This window comes from Ornithorhynchus anatinus, chromosome Y2 (genome assembly GCF_004115215.2).
Source record: "Ornithorhynchus anatinus isolate Pmale09 chromosome Y2, mOrnAna1.pri.v4, whole genome shotgun sequence".
Lineage (NCBI taxonomy): Eukaryota > Metazoa > Chordata > Mammalia > Monotremata > Ornithorhynchidae > Ornithorhynchus > Ornithorhynchus anatinus.
In genome coordinates, this window is record NC_053176.1 from 765,144 (window position 1) to 789,862 (window position 24,719).

The window sequence follows — 24,719 nt, forward strand, 5'->3', positions numbered from 1 at the left end:
TTGCTGGGATAGATACAAGATAATCAGATCAGAAACAGTCCCTGTCCCACTAATATGAGAACTCAGTCTAAGGAGGAGGGAGAACAGATATTTCATCCCCATTTCTCAGATGAGGAAACTGAGCAACAGAGAAGATAAGTGACTTGCTTAAGGTCACACATCAGACAGGTGGAGAGTTGGAATTAGAATCCAGGTTTCTTGACTCCCAGTACTGTGCTCTTTCTACTAAGCCTAACTACTTCCTTGCAGCCTATTTCCTCTTATTCCTTATCTTTCTCCTTTTTGTTCTGCTCTGTCACTCCCTCATCCTGAGCTTCTTTGTCTCAGCTTTTGTTTCTCTTTTCTTCATCCACCTTCTATGCTGTACATTTCCTTTTCCTAACTCCATTCCTCTCTTTCGCATTCTATTTCCTGGTCCTCCCCTGTCCTTTTTCCTCTCTCATCTTTTCCCACTTCTTGATAATACCTGAGCAGTGTGGAAAGAGCATGGGCCTGGAAGTCAGAAGGACCTGGGTTCTAATCCCAGCTCTGCCCCTTCTCTGTTGTGCGACCTTGGGCAAGTCATTTCACTTCTCTGTGCCTCAGTTACCTCATCTGTAAAATGGAGTTTAGGAATGTGAGCCCCATGAGGGACCGGGACTATATTCAACCTGATAGTACTCCAGCACTTAGAAGAGTACCTGGCCCATAGTAAGCCCTTAACAATACCATTGAAAACAAAAAATGGGGAAGGCAGAAGATGTGGACACACCTTTTGGGTAATGTCATTTCTGAAGAAGGATTTTCAATTTCCTTTTCCTGTATAGAAATAGGAAATGTCCTTTGCCTTCTGGGAAAATGTAGCCTATGAGGGAGGATTCCCTACTCTACATTCCTCTTCTTCTCATACCTCCACCTCCAAATAAAGTTTGAGTGTGGTTTGAAAAACAGTATAGCCTAACTAGCTTTCTCCAGGATGCTGAAATTCTAAGTTCCCCAAGAGCTGAAGAGCACATGTGCATTACCAACACCCCAGTAGGCAAATGCCATCTGCTCACCAGAGTAGTGCATGGTACAGGATATGCTCAGCCAATGACGTGGTTCAGAAAAGCAAACATGCCCTGTGAAAACGGCACAGAAAAATGCAAGCCAAACAAAGGGAAACTTTCCAGTTGGATCTGAGCCATATTGAAAATCTCAACACACTAAGATCACTCATAAATTTTAGGCAAAAGAAAAGAATTGGTTTGGCACTGAATCAGAGGAAAGGATGTCAGTTGACCTCTCTTCAGAGTCAAGGCCACCATATAATTTACCTTCCAATTAGAACTCGAAGTTGAAGTTACTGAAGCTTCTCGGTGAGTAGAATGAACCGTTCCACTAGATTACATCTACTGCCTCTACTGTCCTCTACTGGCTAGTATAAGGCTCTCCCCATAATAGACTGAAAGCTCTTTGAGGGCAGGAATAATGGCTTATAATTCCACTCCCCCAAGTGCTTAGTACAGTAGTATGCACACAGTAGTTACTCAATGAATACCATTAATTTATTTATTGATTTCCAGTGAATGAAACCTCAAAGAAGTCAACCTTAGAGAAAAACTCATTGTTTCTGAACCTAATTGTAAGACATCCATCTCTTACTAAAGCAATTCGATTAAAAAATAAATAATTTCCCTTTTGTAAAATTATGAGCAACTATAATAGATCCTTTGTACCTTTTAATATTTAAAATGTTTTCCTTTTAAAACCTAGCCTATGCATTTGTTCTGGGACAATTATTACCATTATTATTGTTATTATTATTCTTATTTAAGCTTTTCCCATAAGATACTACTTTTGTTTGCACATGAATCTGCAACATCTGATAAAAGTCAAAGGACCTTTTTTATCATTTTATGAAAGAATCTAAATTTTGCTTCTTGAATGTCTGTTTTCACTACCTTAGTAATCCCATGATTAAATGGAAGTCATTAATATCTTTTCACACAGGGTTGGGTGTATGCCTCAAATAGACATCTTCCCCGAGTTTTATAGATGTGCCTTCATCATTTATCCTGCTACTTATGAACTTTGCTTTTTGACCTCTGAGAACTTGATTCTTGGATCAGATGTAAACTGGAGTATTGCATTGATGAGCAATCTCTGTTGCCATGATGGGATGCTGCCATACTTTGGAAGGGAACCGGGGCTATTCAAATCAGAATTGTCTCAGGAAGCTCTAGACTACTTCTCCAGTCCTAACCTCTCACCTAATCTACAATCCAACATTTCAGCTATCCTTCAGGGCATCACCACTTAGATATCCCACTCACTCTCTAACTCAACATGCCTAAAATTGAATTTCTCATCTTCCCTCCTTAATTTCCTATCTGGGATTCTAATCAGTCATCAATCAGTCAAATCAATCAATCAGTGATATTTATTGAACACTGTGTCCAGAGTAACGTTCTAAGCATTCAAGAGAGTACAATACAACAGAGTTGGTAAACACATTTCCTCCCCACTATGAGCTCACAGTCTAGAGAGAAGCCTATAGTCTCTATACAGTCAATATAATTTATTTAGTACCTACTGTGTGCAGAGCACTGTAATAGCATTTGGGAGAGTACTGTAGAATTGGTGGACATGATCCCTGACCTCAAGGAGCTTACAATCTAGTGTCAAAGATAGGCGCTAAAATAAATTACAAAGAGGAGGAAGAAAGGAAAGAGCATGGCGTTTGTATGATGGAGTTCATAAAATATGTACCTAAGAGCTATGGGAGGTTGTGAGTATTTAAAAGGGCTTATGAGGCACAGCAATGCTGAGGTGGGAGTTAGATGGTACAAATACCTGTAGGATTAGAAATGAGTTGGGAATGCCCTTCTGGAGAAGATATGATTTCAGAAGATCTGTGCCCTTTGGGCATTTGATATTCACCCAACCCTCAGTCCCACAGGTCTTATGTACATAGCCATAAATTATTTATATCACTGTCTGTCTCCCCTCCCCCACTACCCCAGACTATAAGCTCATTGTGGGCAGGGAACAAATGTGTCTTCCAATTTTGTGATATTGGACTCTCCTAAGCACTTAATACAGTGTTCTGCATACAGTAAATGTTCAATAAATATCACTGATTAATTGATTGATGAAGAGAACTCGGCTTGGTCATATATGAAAGGGTAGGAAGTTTCAGTCTGCGGGGCGAACATGACAAGAGATTTGAAAATAAGGCTAGTGAATAGGTTAGCTTAAAAAGAAGAGAACAGACTGGTCAGCGTGTAGAGACTGGATAAAGTAATAACAGTAAGAAGAACTGTGGTATTTGTTAAGTGCTTCATATGTGCCAGGCACTGTACTAAGCGCTGGGGTGGATATCTGCAAATCGGTTGGGCACAGTCTCTGTTCCATGTGGGGCTCACAGTCTCAATCCCCATTTTACAGATGAGGTAACTGAGGTATAGAGAAGTGAAGTGACTAACCCAAGGTCACATAGCAGATAAGTGGAAGAAGCAGGATTAGAACCTTCTAATTCACAGACCTGGGCTCTATCCACTATTCCATGCTGTTTCCAGCAGTAGGAAGGAGAGAGGGCTGATTGAGTGCCTAAAAGCCAATGGTCAGAAGTTCCTACTGCATCAGTCTCCTCCCTGACCTCCCTGGCCTCCAGTTTCTTCCCACTCCAGTTTATACTTCACTCCAATGCCCAGATCAATTTTCTAAAAATGTTCACCCATGTTTCCCCACTCTTCAAAAGCCTCATAGGGTGGTCCATGCATTTAAGGTATTCAGTCACCTCTCACCTTCCTACCTAACCTCTCTCCTCTCCCACTACAATTTAGGCTGCATACTTCACTGGTTTAATGTTAACCTACTCAGCGGTCCTCAAGCTCACCACCGATTTCTTGCCCATGTTGCCCCCTCCTGCCTGAAACATCCTTTGCATCAGACAAAAACAAAAGCAAATCTAAGCTACGTGAGAAATGTTCATGGCATCCTTTCTAGCATCCATTAGTAGGAAATGTAACCAGGATACAAGTAATCAATCAATCAGTGGAATTTAGTGAGTGTTTACTGTGGGCAGAGCACTCTATCTGGGAGTATATAATGCAACCGAATTAGTAGACACGCTATGTGCCCTCAGGGAGCTTACCATCTAGTGGGGGAAAAATATTTACCCTCTGCTTTGTTGAGCTAAAGATGATTATTGTTCCTTCTTTTCCATTTTTATCGCCTTCTAATTTACCCTCTTAATCCTCACCCCTAAAAATTTTAGGGTACCAGGATCCCCCAGCCCTTGAGCGAGAATTTGTCCCCTTGCCTCTGGCCTACCCACCATTATTGGACATAATAATAATAATGATAATTATGGTATTTGTTAAGCACTTTCTATGTGCCAAGCACTGTTCTAAGCACTGGGATAGATACAAGGTAATCAGGTTGTCCCACATGGGGCTTACAGTTTAATCTCCATTTTAAAGATGAGGTAACTGAGTCAAAGATAAGTTAAGTGGCTTGCCCGAGGTCACACAACAGACAACATGCACTCAGCTGTTTCAACATAGCATGGCTTGAAGTACATTTCTAAGTTGTACCTCTGATGTCACACAAGAAAATAAATTGGAAGCCTGGAAAAAGAATGCTGATTTCATAAAGCATGGCATGAGATTAGAGCATATTTGAATCAGAGCACCAGAAATTATAATAGTGATGGTTAGTAATGGTTAATAATAATTATGGTTAAGCACTTACTATGTGCCAAGCACCAGACTAATATAAAATGGAGAAAGCTTTTGAAGACCTTAAAGCCAAATGTAAAGATCTAAATCAATCAGATTTGAGCCAGTCCCTGTCTCTTTTGGCGCTTAGAGTAGAAGAGGGAGGGAGAACAGGAATTTAATCCTCAATTTACAGATGAGGAAATTGAGTCACAGAGTAGTTAAGTTACTTGCCCAAGGTCACACAGCAGACAAGTAGTCAAGGAAGAATTAGAACCCAGATATGATTAGCGAAGCAGCATGGCCTAGTGCAGCTGGGGTTCACAAGAACCTGAATTCTAAAAATGGCTCCACCATTTGTCTGCTGTGTGATCTTGGGCAAGTCTCTTAACATCTCTGTGTCAGTTACCTCATCTGTAAAATGGGGATTAAGACTGTGAACCCCAAGTAGGACATGGGTCAGGTCCAATCTGATTACCTTGCATCTACCCTAGTGCTTAGAACAGTAACTAGCACATAGAAAGCGCTTAACAAATACCTTAAAAAACCCAACAAAAAACAGGTCTCCTGACTCTCAGCCCTGTTCTCTTTCCACTAGGCCATGCTGCTTCTCCCCCTCAAAAAAAAGAAGCAAATTATACAGCATTATTACCACATTTTTAGATTTCGCATTGCCCTGCACTACAAAACTTGCCCATCCCATCCAAAACCTTCTAGTAGTAATGAATTCTTTCAATAGCCCACCAAATGTCACTGAAAATATTTCTGCTGATACTTTTGTTGCTCTACAAGTAATTGGAGGTTGCTAAGGTCAAAAGCTCTAGTGTTCCTCACTCATCCCATCCCTCTCCCAGCTGCCAATTATTTTCTTCTAGGTGACTGAACATTTTCCAAACCTGAAGACAAACTGGAAAAACAATGAATGAGATGACTGGATTGCTGAAATCAGGTAGTTGAGAAACTTTAGCCTTCTGCATCTACTAGGTACATTTTAGGCATCGAATGGTGTTAATTTAATGATCTGGATTTAAAACACTGAGTCAATTAGAGCTCTGAATATCCCTTGGGTTCCTGGCTTTGGGTTCCCTAATGCCAGGGGCAGGCTTTGTGGTTTACAGTGACCCGTGGTTTCACCTGTGAAATGTCTAGAGCTATGGGAGGAAGCCACAGAGTTCTTGAAGTCGAGTGTAGAGGTAAACAGAATCATACTATATTCAACATATGATAATGGAAACCACAGAAAAGTATTGAGAGGAGGAAAAATGCATTCCTTGGCTGGAAAATTATTGAATGTTTAGAGTCAGGGACAGACTGTTTAGAGGGGAAAATATTTCTGGCTTTACTCCCAAAAATGAATTACAGTTACAGGACATACCAAGACTTCCCATTACATTTGGGTATATGGAAAGAGTGTAAAGGTGTTTTTTTTAAAATAATAATCTAAAATTTGTTTTACATCATTTTGGCTTTGAATCACTTTATATTCTCCTAAAGTCTTGAGAATGGGTACAAGTGTGCAAAAAGCCTGCAAAGTAATTCAGTGAGTTTTTAACTCAAGATGGATAAATTCCAAGTTCTTTTCCATCATTTTCTGTTCGCTAATTATGTTTTGCTGTGATGATATTGGGGTAGAGAAGGTTTGGCAATTTTTAAATACAGGGGTTTTTTTGTTTGTTTGTTTCTAATTCTATAGTCTTCAGTTTCATTGGTGAATTTAATCCCAACTCTGTTGTATTTTCCCAAGTACTAAGTATTGGGGTAGATACAAGCTAATCAGGTTGGACACAGTTCACGTCACTCTTGGAGCTTATGGTATTAATCCACAATTTAAGGTTGAGGTCGCCAAAGTGCAGAGAAGTTAAGTGACTCGCCCAAGATCACATAGATAAGTGGTAGAGATGGGATTAGAACCCAAGTCCTCCGAACTCCCGGGTCCATGCTGTATTCACTAACCCACGCTGCTTCTCTAATGTTAAGAACCTCTTAACATTGATCAAGACCAGTTAAGTCTTGAGACTTTGAGGAATATAGATTTGTCCATTAACATCCTCTAAGAAATAGGTATTTCCTATAGTAGCAACAGATCTGATGGGGTCCATCTGCTGACCTCCCATTCTCTTTTTCCAGGATGCAAAATGCGACTAGTAATAAAAAAAAACCCTTCTTATTTGGCAAGACCTCCTCCCTTTAGTCACCACACACCTGTCTCTCCCTTTCTAAACTTTCCCTGTCTCTGTTGCTGAATTGTACTTTCCAAGTGCTTAGTTCAGTGCTCTGCATACAGAAAGTGCTCAATAACGACGAATGAATGAATGAATGAATGAATGAATGAATGAATGAATGAATGAATGAATGAAACAGAACACCCAGATATGTCACTTGCTGTTAGCTCCTTGCGGTCAGGGAACATATCTACCAACTCCACTGCACTGAACTCCCCCTCATGCAGAGTGCAGAGTTTTGTACATAATAAGAGCCTCATGTGAGATGGGAACTGTGTATAACAACCTAACAAACTTGTATTTCCACCAGTGCTTATAATAGTGCTTGGCATATAATACGTGCTTAACAAGTACCACAATTATTTTTATTAATTATTATTAGATACCACTGATCGACTGATTGAGCCTCATTCCTGACCGGCTCTGAACTTGGGAAAGCTTTAGCCCTAATGGACTGTGAGCCGCAAGGAGCCTTAAATTCTACTCCCTTCGTGGCATAGTGGGTAAAGCACAGACGTGGGAGTCAGAGGCCCGGGATCTCTGCTCCCCTGGGGCTGAATCGACCACCACATGGACTCGGGAGCTCTCCTCCCAGGCGGTGGTTCCTTGGGCTGCCTGCCCCCCGTTTCCAGCCTAGCTCTTTAGCAGCCTTTTGGCCACCGACCGCCGACTTTAGCGGCTTTTTGGCCGCCGACCGCCGACTCATCCACGCCGAGACCACCCCCCCTCTCCCGGGAAGCTGAGCCTTGTCATCGCCCGGACCCTTGGAGCCATTACCTCGTGGGCTCGGGATCTCTGCTCCCCTGAGGCGCAGCCTCGGCCCACCCGGGCCCGATTCCCGACAAACCCCCCTTCGCCTGCCGCTCGCTGACTCATCTGCGCTTCCTCCCCCTCCACCGGGGAGCTGAGCCTCGGACCGTCCGGACCCGCGCCCGCCTCAGCCTTTCACAACCTGGATCTCCGCACCCCCGCTCGGGAACTCCGACACTACGGATCTTCGCCCCCACAGACCCCCAGCCACCAGCTTCCAGTCCACCCACCCCCCCCCGCTCGGGCCCGGGGACATTGCGCTCCCCTTCTCGATCCTGGGGACATTGTGCTCCCCTTCTCGGCCCCAAGCACATTGTGTCCTCGGGGGACATTGTGTCCCCCTGCTCGGGCCCGGGGACACTGTGCTCCCCAACCGCTCCCCCACTCCGCCCGAGGCGGCCATTTTAGGAAGCCCCCACTCTGCCTGAGGCGGCCATTTTGGGAAGGCCTCACTCCCTCTTCCCTCTTGAGGTGATTCATCTCTCCCGCCCCCGCCCCGGGCGACGACGTCCTTGTTCTCACCATGTTACCTTACTTTAGCCGCCGCCTACAGCCGCCTCCCACCCCGGACAACCTCAGGGCCCGCCCGCCGCCACAGGGACATTTGGTCATGAGCTCTGGGACTCTCTCGGCCGCTGGCCGCTTGACTTTGAGTCTGATCGGGTAGGATCGGCTCGTCCCCCGACCCTGGTCATCGCCTGCTTATTAACACTATTGTAGTGTGCCTTACTGTAGCATGTTGCTATATTAGCGATCTCGCTTGTTATTGTTTATTGTCGTCAGACTTTGAATTTGATCAGGTCGCCCCTTAATCGAGTCTACCCCCGACCCTGATCATCGCCCCTTTTATTAACACGAATATATTGTATCATACTGTATCATGTTGCTATAATAGCACTACTGTATTGTATCATATTGTATCATGTTGCTATATTACCGATTTCGTTTATTACTGTTTATTGTTGTCAGTGCTGCCACCCACCTCTCTGGCCTCGCCATGTCCCTCCTCCCCCCCTCCCCCCTCCCGCCCCTTCCTATCCTCCCCTTCCCCTTCCCCTTCCCCTCTCTCGCTCAGCTCTTTCCCGCTCTCTCCTGTCTCCTCCCCCCCTCCTCTCTCCCGTCCTAGAACCCCACTTTACCAGCGCTACCCCTCTTCCCCCTCCCCCTACTCTTCCCCTCACCAAACCCCCTCTTCACCCCCTCCCCCCTTCTCTCTTCCCCACCCATGCCCCATCCCAGTCCTCTTGTCCCACCGCCACCCCTCATCCCCCTCTCCTCGTCCAGGGCCCCGCCACCTCCTTCCCATCCAAACCCTCCCCTCCCCCCGCCCTTCCCCCCCTCCTCCCCTTGCACCCACAGCTACTTTCAAGTGTGGCCTCTGGAACCCCCGGCTATTACAGGCAAGCTACCTTTCATCCATGACCTTTTCCTCTCCCGCTCTCTCCTCCTCCTCGCCCTGTTGGAAACGTGGCTCTCTCCCGAAGACACGGTCTCCGCCGCCGCTCTCTCCAGCGGAGGCCTCTCCTTCTCCCACTCCCCCAGACTCACCGGTAAGGGAGGAGGCGTCAGCTTCCTCCTCTCGCCCCGATGCCGCTTCCGCACTATCCCTCCTCCCCCCCCTTCTTCCCCTCCTTCGAAGCCCATATCATTCGCCTCTACCACCCCCTCCAGTTACTTGTCGCTGTCATCTACCGCCCTCCCGGTCCCACCTCCGACTTCTTCAACCACCTTGACGCCTTTCTCACCTTCCTTCTCTCCTTCTCTCTGCCCACTCTGATCCTTGGAGACTTCAACATCCATACGGATGTACCCGACGACTCCTCTGCCGCCCGCCTGCTATCCCTCCTCGACTCTGCCGACCTCCTCCTCCACCATACCGCGCCCACTCACCGACTCGGTCACACCCTCGATCTCGTCATCTCCTACCGCTGCACTATCTCCTCCCTCACCAACTTGGAAATCCGTCTCTCTGACCGTAACCTTCTCACCTGCCTCATCTCTCACACTCCCTCCCCCTGCAAATCTTCGCTACTGCCCCACAGAGACCTCCGCTCTCTCGATCCCATCCGTCTTTCCAATAGCATCTCTCCTCACCTTGCCGCCCTGTCCTCTCTTCCCACTCTCGATGATCAGGTCTCCACTCTCAACTCCACCCTCTCTACTCATCTCGACTCTCTCGCCCCCCTTTCCCTCTGCCGCTCTCGGTCCACTAACCCACAGCCCTGGATCACCTCCTCCGTCCGCCTCCTACACTCCTATGCTCGAGCTGCTGAGCGCTGCTGGCGAAAGTCCAAGCACCAAGCCGACCTCACACACTTCAAATTTATCCTTTCCTGCCTTAACTCTGCCCTCTCCTCCACCAGGCAAAGCTTCTTCTCCTCCCTCATCGACACCCATGCCCGTCACCCCCGCCGATTGTTCCGGACCTTTAACTCTCTCCTTAGGCCCCCTGTTCCTCCCCCTCCCCCATCTCTCACCCACAGTGATCTGGCCACCTATTTCCTCACAAAAATCAACACGATCAGGTCTGAGCTCCCCAAAGTCACCCCTCCGCCTCTCCCCTCCCCCCCACCACCCCCCTCCCCTATTTTCCCATCCTTCCCTGCAGTATCCTCAGAGGAGATCTCCTCCCTCCTCGCAAGTGCCACCCCCTCCACCTGCGCCTCGGACCCCATTCCCTCTCACCTTCTTAAAACCATCGCCCCTGCCCTCCTCCCTTCCTTAACTTCTATTTTTAACCACTCAATCTCCAAGGGCTCCTTCCCCTCTGCCTTCAAACATGCCCACGTCTCCCCCATCCTAAAAAAACCCGCTCTTGACCCCACTTCCCCCTCCAGTTATCGTCCTATCTCCCTACTACCCTTTCTTTCCAAAATCCTAGAACGAGTCGTCTACAATCGATGCCTAGAATTCCTTAACTCCCATTCTCTCCTAGACCCCCTCCAATCTGGCTTCCGTCCCCTCCACTCTACCGAGACTGCTCTCTCTAAGGTCACCCGTGACCTCCTTCTTGCCAAATCCAATGGCTCCTACTCCATTCTGACCCTCCTTGACCTCTCTGCTGCCTTTGACACTGTCGACCATCCCCTCCTCCTCCATACCTTACCTCACCTTGGCTTCACGGACTCTGTCCTCTCCTGGTTCTCCTCTTACCTCTCTGGCCGATCATTCTCGGTCTCCTTCGCTGGCGCCTCCTCCCCCTCCCATCCTTTAACTGTTGGAGTTCCTCAAGGGTCAGTTCTTGGCCCTCTTATGTTCTCCATTTACACTCACTCCCTCGGTGAACTCATCCACTCTCACGGCTTTGACTACCATCTCTACGCAGATGACACGCAGATCTACATCTCCGCCCCTGTCCTCTCCCCCTCCCTTCAGGCTCGCATCTCCTCCTGCCTCCGGGACGTCTCCACCTGGATGTCGGCCCGCCACCTAAAACTCAACATGAGCAAGACTGAGCTCCTCATCTTCCCTCCCAAACCCGGTCCTCTCCCAGACTTCTCTATCACCGTGGATGGCACGACCATCCTTCCCGTCTCTTAGGCCCGCAATCTCGGTGTCATCCTTGACTCGTCTCTCTCGTTCACCCCACACATCCTATCCGTCACCAAGACCTGCCGATTTCACCTCTACAATATCGCCAAGATCCGCCCTTTCCTCTCCACCCAAACGGCTACCTTACTGCTACAGGCTCTCGTTATATCCCTGCTAGACTACTGTGTCAGCCTCCTCTCTGACCTCCCTTCCTCCTCTCTCGCCCCGCTCCAGTCTATTCTTCACTCCGCTGCCCGGCTCATCTTCTTGTAGAAACAATCTGGGCATGTCACTCCCCTTCTTAAACAACTCCAGTGGTTGCCTATCAACCTCCGCTCCAAACAAAAACTCCTCACTCTAGGCTTCAAGGCTCTCCATCACCTTGCCCCTTCCTACCTCTCCTCCCTTCTCTCTTTCTACCGCCCACCCCGCACGCTCCGCTCCTCTGCCGCCCACCTCCTCACTGTCCCTCGGTCTCGCCTATCCCGCCGTCGACCCCTGGGTCACGTCCTCCCGTGGTCCTGGAACGCCCTCCCTCCTCACCTCCACCAAACTGATTCTCTTTCCCTCTTCAAAACCCTACTTAAAAATCACCTCCTCCAAGAGGCGTTCCCAGATTGAGCTCCTCTTCTCCCTCTACTCCCTCTGCCATCCCCCCTTTACCTCTCCGCAGTTAAAGCCTCATTTTCCCCTTTTCCCTCTGCTCCTCCACCTCTCCCTTCCCATCCCCACAGCACTGTACTCGTCCGCTCAACTGTTTATATTTTCGTTACCCTATTTATTTTGTTAATGAATTGTACATCGCCTTGATTCTATTTAGTTGCCATTGTTTTTACGAGATGTTCTTCCCCTTGACGCTGTTTATTGCCATTGTTCTTGTCTGTCCGTCTCCCCCGATTAGACTGTAAGCCCGTCAAACGGCAGGGACTGTCTCTATCTGTTGCCGACTTGCTCATCCCAAGCGCTTAGTACAGTGCTCTTCACATAGTAAGCGCTCAATAAATACTATTGAATGAATTGAATGAAATTCATAAATTCTAATCCCGACTCCGCCACTTCTCTGATGTGTGACATTGGGTAAGTCACTTCATTTCTCTGTGCCTCAGTTACCTTATCTGCAAAATGGAGATTCATTCATTCAATAGTATTTATTGAGCGCTTACGATGTGCAGAGCACTGTACTAAGCGCTTGGAATGAACAAGTCGGCAACAGATAGAGACAGTCCCTGCCGTTGGACGGGCTTACAGTCTAATCGGGGGAGAAGGACAGACAAGAACAATGGCAATAAATAGAGACAAGGGGAAGAACATCTCGTAAAAACAATGACAACTAAATAGAATCAAGGCAATGTACAATTCATTAACAAAATAAATAGGGTAATGGAAATATATAGAGTTGAGCGGACGAGTACAGTGCTGAGGGGTTGGGAAGGGAGAGGGGGAGGAGCAGAGGGAAAAGGGGAAATGAGGGTTTAGCTGCGGAGAGGTGAAGGGGGGTGATAGAGGGAGTAGGAGTAGAGGGAGAAGAGGAGCTCAGTCTGGGAAGGCCTCTTGGAGGAGGTGAGTTTTAAGTAAGGTTTTGAAGAGGGGAAGAGAATCAGTTTGGTGGAGGTTAGGAGGGAGGGCGTTCCAGGACCGTGGGAGGACGTGGCCACGAGGTCGATGGCGGGATAGGCGAGAAGACTGCTCACAGGGGAGCGGACTGTGTCCAACCTGATTTGCTCAAATCCACCCCAGTGCTCATACATACTTGGTGCATAGTAAGTCCTTAACAATATCATACAAATATACATATTATTATTAATAACTTATTTTTTATTAGAAAAAATAATAATGACTATATTTGTTTAGTTCTTACTATGTGCCGAACACTGTGTTGCTTCTTGTGGGCAGGAAGCATGTTTACTAATTCTACTAAATTCTCACAAGGTCTTTGTACAGTGCTCTGCATACAGTAAACAAATACATCGATGACATTTTTTCAAGAAAAACTATCCTTCATCCTTATCTTATATGTTGCTTTTGTGGTTTTACTGTTTCATCTTTCTTTATGAGTCTGTCCCCATTTTCCTCTCCCCATATTTTCCTTAGAGTGGGAGCTCCTTAGGGGCCAGGGACCATTGCACATAGCAAACGCTTCATAATCTGTAAATCGATAGCATTTATTGAGGCTTACTGTGTACTTGGAGGAGTACAGTCTAATAGAAAAGGTAGAAATGATCCATGCCCACAAGGAGATTGAGACTAATAAATACTATTATTCCCCCTCTTCCACCTCCTCCTCCCTCTCTCCTCTTCTTTCTCTGCTCTTTCCCTTCTCCTCTCCCTTCCCCTTCTCCTTTTCCTCCTTCTCCTCCTCCTCCTTTTTTCCAACTACTACTAGTACCACCACCACCACCACTGTCATGAGTATTTCTTATGATTTAAATGAATGGTATTAACAAACCATTTATAGCTCCAAGATGAAAATTTGTGTTTTTCTCTCCCCAGATTTTACAAGTAGGACAGATTTTGTTTACTGAGAGAAGGTGCTACCTAGTAGGACCAAGCCAAAACTTTTTCTTGTTTGTTTTTTTTTAAAAGATCCAGATTGGAAAATCGAGCTCTACAGGATAATTTGCTCCCAGAGGTTATTGGTCTAACATTCCCTTTTACTGTTTTATGTCACCTCTTTTAGAAATGTAAATCACACTCTAGAGGAGGCCTCATTCAATAACCAACCAAGGTACAAAGTGATTTCTGTGAACATGAATCCCTTGTTATAGACCTGGTTAGCAATTTCTCATTGTATATCTCAGTTTGCATGGCTCAGTTTCACCAGCAATCACTGGTGGGGGTAAACAAGTTTGACTGATTAATGATAACATCACTTAAAACACCACAGACATTCCCAGTGACCAGAAATGTTTGTTTTTTCATACCAAATTAAATTCATTTTCTCTCCTATTCTCTCTAAAGAAAATGATGACAAATTTCAGTTCTGAGTGGACTGCAGTTGGGAGATGGCCATGTGCCATTTTGGTTTCTGTTTCAACAGATGGAAGGAAAATTCTTCAAGGGGGATGGGCTCCACATCTCTTTGAAATGTACCTTCTATGGCTGGCTAAAATAGTCTCTATTTTGTGTCATTCACCGTACTTATAGCCAGACCAGCAATAAAATGCTTTCAGAGGATACCCTCTTAATGAAAGTTTCCTTTTGTTAATAGTAATGATAATAATAATGATAACAATAGCAATTATAGAATTTGTTAAGCGCTTACTACAGGTCAAGCACCGTACTGAGTACCGGGGTATATATGTCAATCAGTCACAGTCCCTGTCCCATGTGGCACTCCTCAGTCTAAGAAGAGCGAAGGGGGTGAGCTGAGGAGAGGTTGTGATGAGTCTAAGTAGGAGGGAGAACAAGTATTTAGTCCCCATTTTACAGATGAGGAAACTGAAGCACAGAGGAGGTAAGTGACTTCCACACAGCAGGCCTTGAAATCTGCCATATCAATCAGGAATTCATAAGGAACTTAGTGGGGGTGGGAGAGGGAAGAGAGGAGATAGATAGCTATGTAAATTGCTTTTGAAACACTGGACTGAAATAACATGGTCCGTCTCGCATTGTCTCTGAAAAGAAACAATCATTGCTTCAGCCTTCCTAGTCTTGTAAATGGTTCCCTTGGTATGGAGGTAGTTGCTGGTCCATAGCATAACAACAATCTTATATTGAGATGTAAGCTCCAAATGGGCAGGGAAAGTGTCTGCTAATTCTATTATATTGTACTCTCCCACGCACTTAGTATAACGCTCTGCAAATAGTAAGCATTCGATGAATACCATTGATTGATTGACTGATATGTCGAAATAGAGAAGATACTTTTTAATCCTGATGTGAATGGTAATGACATTATTTGAAAGAAGAGAATTTTCAGGCCAATTGAATTCCATGTTCTCTAGGCAGAAAGATGGGGGGTAGATCTTTTACTTCATAAAAGTGGCATTTTTCTGATCAGAGCAGGTAATGAGCAGATAACCTGTTGGACAGATCATATTTCAGCCAAAGTATTTCTTGCTATTTCTTTGCTTTTAATTTTCTTACCTACCGAAGAAAGTCCGATTTTGAGGGGAACAGTTTTCAGGTGACTTAAATTTTATTTTTGAGTTAGTTTGAAGAAGACAAAGAATGATTTGGGCATCTTCTTGTTGTATAACTTGGCATAAAAACATTACAATCCAATCGGAATGCAGCAGTAGAAATAGTCCTGGCTTGCGAAAAATGAAAGGACTGATTTTCCTGAGAAACGGAAATGGTGGCCTTCCTACTCTATCGAAATAGGAAACGCAAGCTTTCCACCAGCAATTGTTCCATTTAGCCGATTTGTCAAGCAAACTGTGTGCAACTCACAGAGGCAGTGAAATGCTAGTATGTAGGCATCCTTTCCTTCCAAACTACCATTTGTTTTGAAGTGACAGATTGAATGTTTTGCAAATCCCTGGTGTGATTTGCCACAATAAAACTATAGTTGCTTTTTAAAAAATTAACACCCATGACCAGAAATGCAGAACTAAAAGGAAAGTAAGTTTGCATGCATTTTAAGTACCTCCTTCTCTGTAGTCCAGCTAAAATGAATATTTGTGTGGAGAAGATTTTTTTAAAAAATAAATCTCATGGCTACTCTTCCATTGTGCAATAATAATCTTTTATTGGTGTGTGTATGTGTATTTTAACAACTTCTTTCTCTATTAATTTTTATTGTGTTGATGGGAGGGAGGTTGAACTTTAAGGAAGGATTTATAGAGTGAGAAATTTTATTTTAGTGTATTGATTTTGTGGAAAAATCACTGAACCTCCTCTTGAAGGGTGGGAAAGGAAATCCATACAACTTCATGACTTAATAGTCTTTTGGTTTTTATTTCAAAATGAAACCAGATTGGGGACAAAAACCATGTGTTCCCTAGGAAGTCTGTTTTGCAACCAAAACAATACTGTAAAACTTTCAAAAGAAGGCTAATTATAACAACAAGTAGATTTATCACTGTAACATCATAAAGCTTTTGGTTCTGATATGTACTGAATATGTCTTCAGAATGGGAACATTCAAAAAATGCTGAAAAGGAGGTCTTGAGAAGAGGAGCAGAGTAAGCATGGAGGAGATTGACATTGCCAGAGTATGCACCGGAGGACAGGACCTTCCAGATCCTTGAATTAGCCATTGTTTTTTTCTTTCCTTTATGCTTTGCAAAATGTTATTTTTTTTTAACCTTCTATTTTGGGTTTTTCCCCCCATCAAGAAAAACAGTTAAAACAAAACAAAACAAACCTTTTTGCTCCAAGGCATAGATTCTGTAAATTCCCAAGGAGTTACAGAAAGGCCGGTACTTAGCTTTGAAGGGAGAGAAACATAACCTAGCTCTTTGTTGCTTTGAGGCACTCAGTGTCAAATCCCTAGCTGACAGTGGCATATTAATTGGCAAAACATATTAATGGAAAAATCTATAATAATTTCAATACGAGTAAATTCCCAACATTCCACCAAGTAGTCACACTTGCAACTTCAGGTTGTGTATACATAAAATATGTGTATGATTGCTTGTTTTCTAAATGTTTAATAATAATTATTATTGTGTTTACATTATTTATGGAAAAGCTTAGGACATAAAATCAATCAAGCTACTTACACTTTCAAGTATTATTTCACCACCTAAAAGTAAAGGTTAAGCAATCGTTTTTGTCAGAATGTAGATTCCAGCTTGTAATATCGGGTCTGAATGTTTCAGGAAATCGGTATTAACCAATTAGTATGCAGTTTTCCTTGGAACCAAGCCATCTTCACACTGAGTCTGCATTCCCCCTTCAAACCTTCCCGTCACTGTTCCCGATCCACGACCCAGCCTTAGGCTGCCCTTGACAGATCCCTAGCCATTTCCTGCACTCTGCGCTAGCACTAATTGAAAATATGGGTGGCCTTGCTTATTTATTTTCATGGAATGCAGTGGGTTATATTTTCTTGGCACTTTCTCAGCAGTGCAACGTTTCAGTTTCAAAACCCCAGCAATGTGAGGGAGACTCCAGCACACAGGAAAGGGCAAGCTACCTTTGATTCATTTTTACAGTTATTCTTTTGTAGAATCAAATGGTTTGAGGCCAGACCCCTCTAACTTTCACAATGAAGACAGAAAATGAGTTTCGACTGTAAAATTAGCTTAACAGTAACAAGCACGTTCACATCCCCAGGTGCCCCGAAAATTAAACGATAAATACGAGCCACCTTTAAAAATATTTAGTGTGACTCAAATATTAAAGGGCTTTCTCAAACAAAAGTGTGTAATTATTTTCTGACTATTGATTTTTAGCTAACTGACCCAATTTATATTTAAACTAGCGTAGGAACCCTGAAGATGTAAACCCTGAAAAATAGCACCATTTCCATTCTAGGTAAATAAAATAGGTATTTACAATAACATTTCTCTTAAAAGGAAAGAGGGCTGGAAGATGATGTCTGTGCACATTTCTAATGAAGTTATATGAAGTGCCCCAGGTGGCAAACAAATAGAAGTGCTATTAGTGTAGTCCTCTGTCATGAATATTTGTAAGAAGAATGATCAACCAAGTCCTAAATTCAGAATCAGTGGTCCTAGAGTTTACATTGTGAAAACAAAATTCAAATTGCCATACAAAAGAAAGTTATCTATACCTTTACTTTAAGGTGGAATAATTTTTGATATTTCATAGATTCTGAGCAATAAATTATAGCACATTAGTCTTCTTGTAAATGAGCACAAACACTTAAATAACGCATCACCAGTGAATAGGAATAGTTTAGATCATCTTACTGATGTTATGACTTTAAATATCAAAATTCACGATGTCTGGGGGCTGTTGATGAACAGGAAGTGAAGAAAGTCCTTTCTATTTCTTGGTTCATTCAGGGATGGGCTTGCTAAGAAGTAACATGGAGTGTTTGTTACCTCCAAGGTAACTGTAATTAGCAGAAAGGATAGCTTCCTGGGGATGTCAGCTGCAGAAATATATTCCAATCTCGATAGAATACAAGGGAGAAAACAAGGAAATGTAACTGTTAGAGGGGAGATTCAGAGTAGAGAACAGAAGGTGCCATGGCTGACTGTCAACTGTGGAGAGTCCATGTTTTAGTTTGGACTATTTTCTTTCTTACCTGAAAGTAGCATGATACCTGCCAAAGAGGACTGCCAAAGAGATGAAACAGCCTAATGACAATGAAACATAACTCTTTATTTGGAAGATTTGTAAGTAATTTGTAAGCCATTTACAAGTGGCTTAGAATGTACTGGTTTAAAAAGAGAGATTTAAAAAACAATGCCTAAACTGCTATCCCAGTCAGTTCTCCCTATTTTAAATAGTCTGTAACAATGATGAAGGTGTTTATTAAACACTTATTATGGGCACTGTGCTGAGCACTCGGGTAGATACAAGATTATCAGATTGGCCACATACTACCCCCTCTATTTTCTGTGAACAGTTATAATTTTCAAAAGGAGATTTGAGAGACAGTCTCCAAAAGTGTGAATCAAAGCTAAAATTTGTATAATGCATTAAATTATTCTGACTGCAAATGAGTGGACTTTAAGTGTCTTCTTCCTACATGTAGTCAAATCCCAAAATTCTATTTCCCTCTGCATTTTTTTTCAAGTACAAATGGGAAAATCATTAATTTGGCTCTTACGATAGACCAGAAGGTGCATTCTGTGAGTGACTCTTTTTAGACATTCATTCATTCAATTGTATTTACTGAGTGCTTACTCTGTGCAAAGTACTGTATTAAGCACATGGGAGAACACAGTATAAAATTAAACTGACACATTCCCTGCCCACAAAGAGCTTACAGCCTAGAGGAGAAGACAGACATTGACATAAACAAATAGATTCCCTATTTGAAGGGAATAGTAGTCTCCCAAGTGCTTAGTTCAGTGCTCTACACACAATAAGCACTTGAGAACTACAATTAATTGATCGATCATTTAAAACGTAAGTGAAAAACAAAAGAGCCACTGTGATTCGACATCCGTTTGTCTGGTTGCCTAGTCAGTTCAAACTGCTGCTTGTATTCACATACTCTGGACTCATTTTAAAAATGAGGCTAACTGGGATTGAAATGAGGAAAAATACAAGCGACAAATAAGTACAAAAACACACTCCTGAAATAATTGAGACATAAAGAACCGAGACTGCAAAAGGGACAAGTTTAAAAATGTTCAATTAAATAAGCTACCTAATTTTAGTTGGTTGGTTTGAAATCTGTCAGACACTAGTGAAGTCCCTTGTCCTTTTCACCATCACAGAAAAGGAAAAAGGCAGTCATTCTGCTCATTCGAGTTGTTAAAAATGCATCAACAGAGAAGTATCTTTTCGACTGTCAGAATGAAAAAGGTACTTAAAACCAACGTATTCCTTTCCAGTTGTCATTTCATCATTGACCATCAGAATGCAAATTGGCCAATGTGGCCTTGTCATTATTTTTAGCAACTGTCCAACTCTCACTTAAGCTACTGGGGCTTTTATGTAACTCTGCACTAAAACCTCTGAAGGGATTTCATTCCATAGTCTGGCGCTTGGGATGTACAGTTGGTTGTAAAGATTAGCACTAGTTTGAGCACCGGGGGAAAAATGGAGATGGAAATATTGAGGATCTGTGGCGTGCTGTGAAATTAAGTATTCAGATGAGCTAGAAGATTGTTTTCTTTCTAGAACTGATTTAAGGTTTAGCTTCTTCCATTGTGGTTTCCCCCTTGGTAAATTTCATGATTAAGCTCTCTTTTATTAAAGGACTGCATTGCAAACTACTGAGTGTAAATCAAGTTAAAATAAAAATGCCTGTCACTAATTATTTATAGTAAAATTTTTTTTTGTTTGAACTAGTCACAGCAAAGGATCCAAAATCTACTTTTTCAAACATTAAAGTAGCTCACCTCTGAATTGAGTCCCTACTGAAAAGACAGTATAATTCTTGAAACTGCACACATTCCTGAAAATAAGCACTTAGAATAATGAATAAATTCAGAACGGCTGGCGGGCTGTTCCATCCGAGGGAAGACTAGAAAAGGACAATGGGATTTGAAAGTGAAATTCTATGAGGGAAAGGAAAAGGCAAGTTATGAAGTGGCTTTTCCTCTTTCTTACCCTGAAGCTTTATAACTAAAACATGAAACTGAAGCATTCTCCCAGGCCTGGGAAGTAAAAACACTGGTGTTCATATCAGCTTTCTGCATCTGTCAGCAACGGTAAACATCTGACATCTCACCTGATTCAGGCTGCTTTATCTGAAAGGTACCAAATAAGTAATGCCAGTTTCCCAGGCAGCTTTTTTGAATTCTTCCTCTAGGAGAAATTAGAAATGTTTGTTTCTTTACAAAATTTTACTCACATTTCCTGGGAAAAGATTCTTTATTATGAGTCTCATAGAAGATGGGACAGAAAAAAGACCTCCTCTTGGAACCCTGAGCCTCTTCCTCTGCAATTGCAGAAGAAATATCCTTTGCAAACTCTCTGTTCACTTCACGCTCGGCAGAGAAACACTTCAAGTCTTCGAGGTTAGTGAGTCCAAACAGTCCCAAACATCATTCTCCAGTTACGCACTCCAGGAATGATCTTAAGAGCTGTTGAAAGTGAAGTTCCAGTTAACAAGTTTCCTCCCATGAGTGGCCTGGCCGCAAAAGAGAAATGTGTTAATAAAAGTTTGCAAAATAAAAATTATAGATATCACAGTCAGCATTCTTTCTACATATGATTCAGTTAAAGACATCAAAATTCAAAGGAGATGAGACGGATTTATGGGAAAATAAATATCTGAATTATGACTGATGAGGTGGGATGATTAGAAGGGAGGCCAGGGGTGGGGAAGACGGTTAAGATGAACTGAGTTTCTGAGTCCTCAAACTGCCTACATTCGTCCCAGACTTTTGTCCGAAGTGGCTAGTCCATCCATCACCAGTAGATTTGATTCATATTTAAAACTCTTCCGACGCTCCTCCCCAATGGGGTCTTTCTTGCAGCCCAGAAGGCCAACTCCAAATATAGTTCCAGTTTTCTTTCCTTCACCTAGAGAATGGGAAGACACCACTGGATCTTCTGCTGGGCCGGAGAAGCAATCAGTTGGGCTGGGAGCCAGCCCGAGGCTCAAACAAAGTCCAAGTTGGAGGTCCCCTGAAGAGAAGGGACTGCCAGCTGCTCAGGAGTGCTGCCATAATCTGCTACTGGCTATGACTCAAAACAGGAGGAAAAGAAACTGTGAAATGTCACGGTTCTAAAGAATGAATTTTGGTGGAAATAATGCCTGATGTCCTCTTGAAGGCACAGCAAATCTATTTGGGGTTCAGATAGTCCCACCTCTCTGTGTTAAGTCTCCTTTGCTCTCCCCTACTGTAACTTGGAATTTTACAAACACTTTGACCTGTCCTTTTTAGTAGTCAGTAATCTGCTCCTTCTACCCCTATTTAGCTGGTTAGGACAACCCTCCATTTCCACAGCCGCTAAGGGATGTGTATTAAACTGAAGACAGATTTCAAGAAGGAAAAAGGCCCTGGAGTTGACAAACACTTCAGAATGCAGGAGGCCAACTTGATTTAAAGGGAAGGAAAAATGAACTGTATAATTGTCATTTCAGATTATTTGGGACATTTGATTGAATCTGACTCCTGGTTTGCCTACTGGTGTAATGGGGCTTTTCAGATGGCTTGAAAACTGTTTTGTTTTCGTGGTGACAGCAGTCAAAAACGGTAGAGAGGAATAAAATTTGCAAATAGCAGCAAAGACTATACGTTCGTGGTAGATCCTGTGCTTTTGTTAGGGGAGGATAAATGAGTAGTAAGTTTCTCTGAACAGTGCTTTTGAAAAGTATATTGCGAAGTAGTTCTTTTGTCTTTTATGAGAAAAAATATTCTCAAGTAAAGTGACTTCTAATGTTTCCTACAAGGAATAACTGGGTATTAACCTGAAAATGTCTTTTGTTCCGGGGAAAATGTTTCTGACTGAAAAGGTTGGAGATGTCACTGAGAAAATGGGAAGGGACTTATGCTTCTAAAATCCACTAGTTAGAATCCAACCGAGGTGGCGTACAAGTCTCATAGTGGTTGATTCCTTAAAACCTGTTTAAGTTTTGTAAGTGCTTTTTTGTAAGTGTTGGAGAAAGCTGATGTCCCATTTGTTAAATAATATTTTTTCACCATAAACCATAAACTTCCTTGCAAAGTGGTTTAATAAGAGTTTATTTAAAAGCTAATCAGAATTGTCATATTCGGTGTATATTCAGGTTGAATGAGTTGGGCTAATAGTTAATGTGACCAGCTTAAAAATAGCTGTAAATAGTGTACAAATTTCTCACATAAAACTTAGAAATGATTTTTTTTCCTAAATAAAACACAATAGCAAACTGAAAAAAATCACACAAATTTCCTCCAATTTGGAATTTCCCCTTTGAAAACTCAAAGATGAAAAAAGGCAAAAATTATTTCAAAAATTTAAATTGACTTTGTAGGAATGTATGCTTTAAATTTTAATGTTTGACCATGATAACTTCCTGCTTCTGAGAAATATAGTTCTCTTCTAGTTACAACAGTAGTTATATTGCATCATAAAAATAATCTATCGTAATGCATCTGGAGCAGTGTAAGCACATGCTCTTTTAAAGATGCTTGAGCAGACTTGAAAACAAAAAAAAAGTTATTTGATGATTTGATTTCCAATCTTTTATTTATTTAAAATTCTGGTGTGTTCCATTGCAACCACAGGCTACTAGTCTATAGTAGTTCCAATTGCAAATATTTATCCAACAAGAGTTAAAGGGAGGGAAAGGGATATCTCATCAAGGAAAACAAATAAATAATCTTTTGTCGTTTTCCATGTGTTTCTTAATTGGGAAGGCTACTAGGCTAAAAGTAAGTCTGAGCTTGTTGCTAAGTCTTTATCTTGGACAAAGTTGCTTCTGTGCTAGTAGAAAAGCAGAGCACAGATTTGGAGGCTGTATTGAGCTGCCGCAATGTTTTGTTGTAAGGTCTATGCATGGAGTTAAATATTTTTAGTTCAACGTTTTTCGTCAGTGCTGTTTAGAGAAACAATGCCTTTAGGTCAGTTGTAGACAGATTCCTTGGATAGGTCTTTAAAAGAGAGAAGCAGCGTGGCTCAGTGGAAAGAACCTGGGCTTTGGAGTCAGAGGTCATGAGTTCGAATCCCAGCTCTGCCACTTGTCAGCTGTGTGACTGTGGGCAGGTCACTTAACTTCTCTGGACCTCAGTTCCCTCATCTGTAAAATGGGGATGAAGACTGTGAGCCCCACGTGGGACAACCTGATTCCCTTGTGTCTACCCCAGCGCTTAGAACAGTGCTCTGCACATAGTAAGTGCTTAACAAATACCAACATTATTATTATTATTAAAAGAAAGAATTATTTTGTCATGAGCCAAGAAAGGAAAGCAGTGTGAGAATTCTGTATGCTATTGAACGTTGGTTAAAAATGCAAAAGCCTCCACTCTATGTTTGATGTGGAGAAACTGGCTGTTCTTCTTCAGGAAGATGATTCAAACTGCACTGTGCAATAATTTATGTTTCCTTTCTCTTAAAGTTTGCCAAAACTCATTTGGGAACAGGAATTGATACAGCAATTCCCTTCATTCCCTTTATTCTCTGGATGATAAATCTATTTTCCTTTAAAATATACAGTGATTCTCATCCAAACAGATATTTACTGGGAAAAGTCCTGCCAAAGTTCAATACAGATCAACACATGTTTGTTTAAAGCAACTGCTAAGAAATCAGGAAGGTCTTTTTGTTTTCAGTTTTCAGTCTAGAGTTTTCAGTCTAGAGTGGGGGGGCAGACATTAATATTAATAAGTGAATAAATTACAGATATGTACATAAGTGCTGTGTGGCTGGGAGGAGGGGATGAACAAAGGGAGCAAGTCAGGGGAAAATATGGAACGCTAACTACTAAGCACTGTTTTATCCTGTTAATCCTGTTTTTCTGGAACTCAAAAAAATGCATTTTAGAAAACCAAAACAGCAGGCAAGAGCAAGAATGATCACAGGATTGTAAGCTGATATAATTGACATTTATTCAAAATTTAAGGAAATTAATTTCTATAGTTTATTTGTAATTGCATTATTGTACAGGTTCTCCATTTATATACTGAAGCAGTTGGGAATCCCTACATTGTTTCTTGGAGTAAGAGTTTCTGTGAGACACCTTAAAACACTGAAGAATAAATTATGTTTTATGTTTTTATTACCAACAAATACAAATATGCTTAAACCTATGTTGGTTTCTGGATTTCTAATTAATAATGTTTGGATTCTCTAATACATGATAGAGAAGATTGGTCATTCAAATTAACATGCATTCACAGATTTAGTGACTGAAATAGATGAGGTATAAAAGAAAACATACTAAGAACAAGTAATAATTACATTTGTAAATAAAAGATCACTAGTTCACAGAATCAATACTAGAGAAGATAGC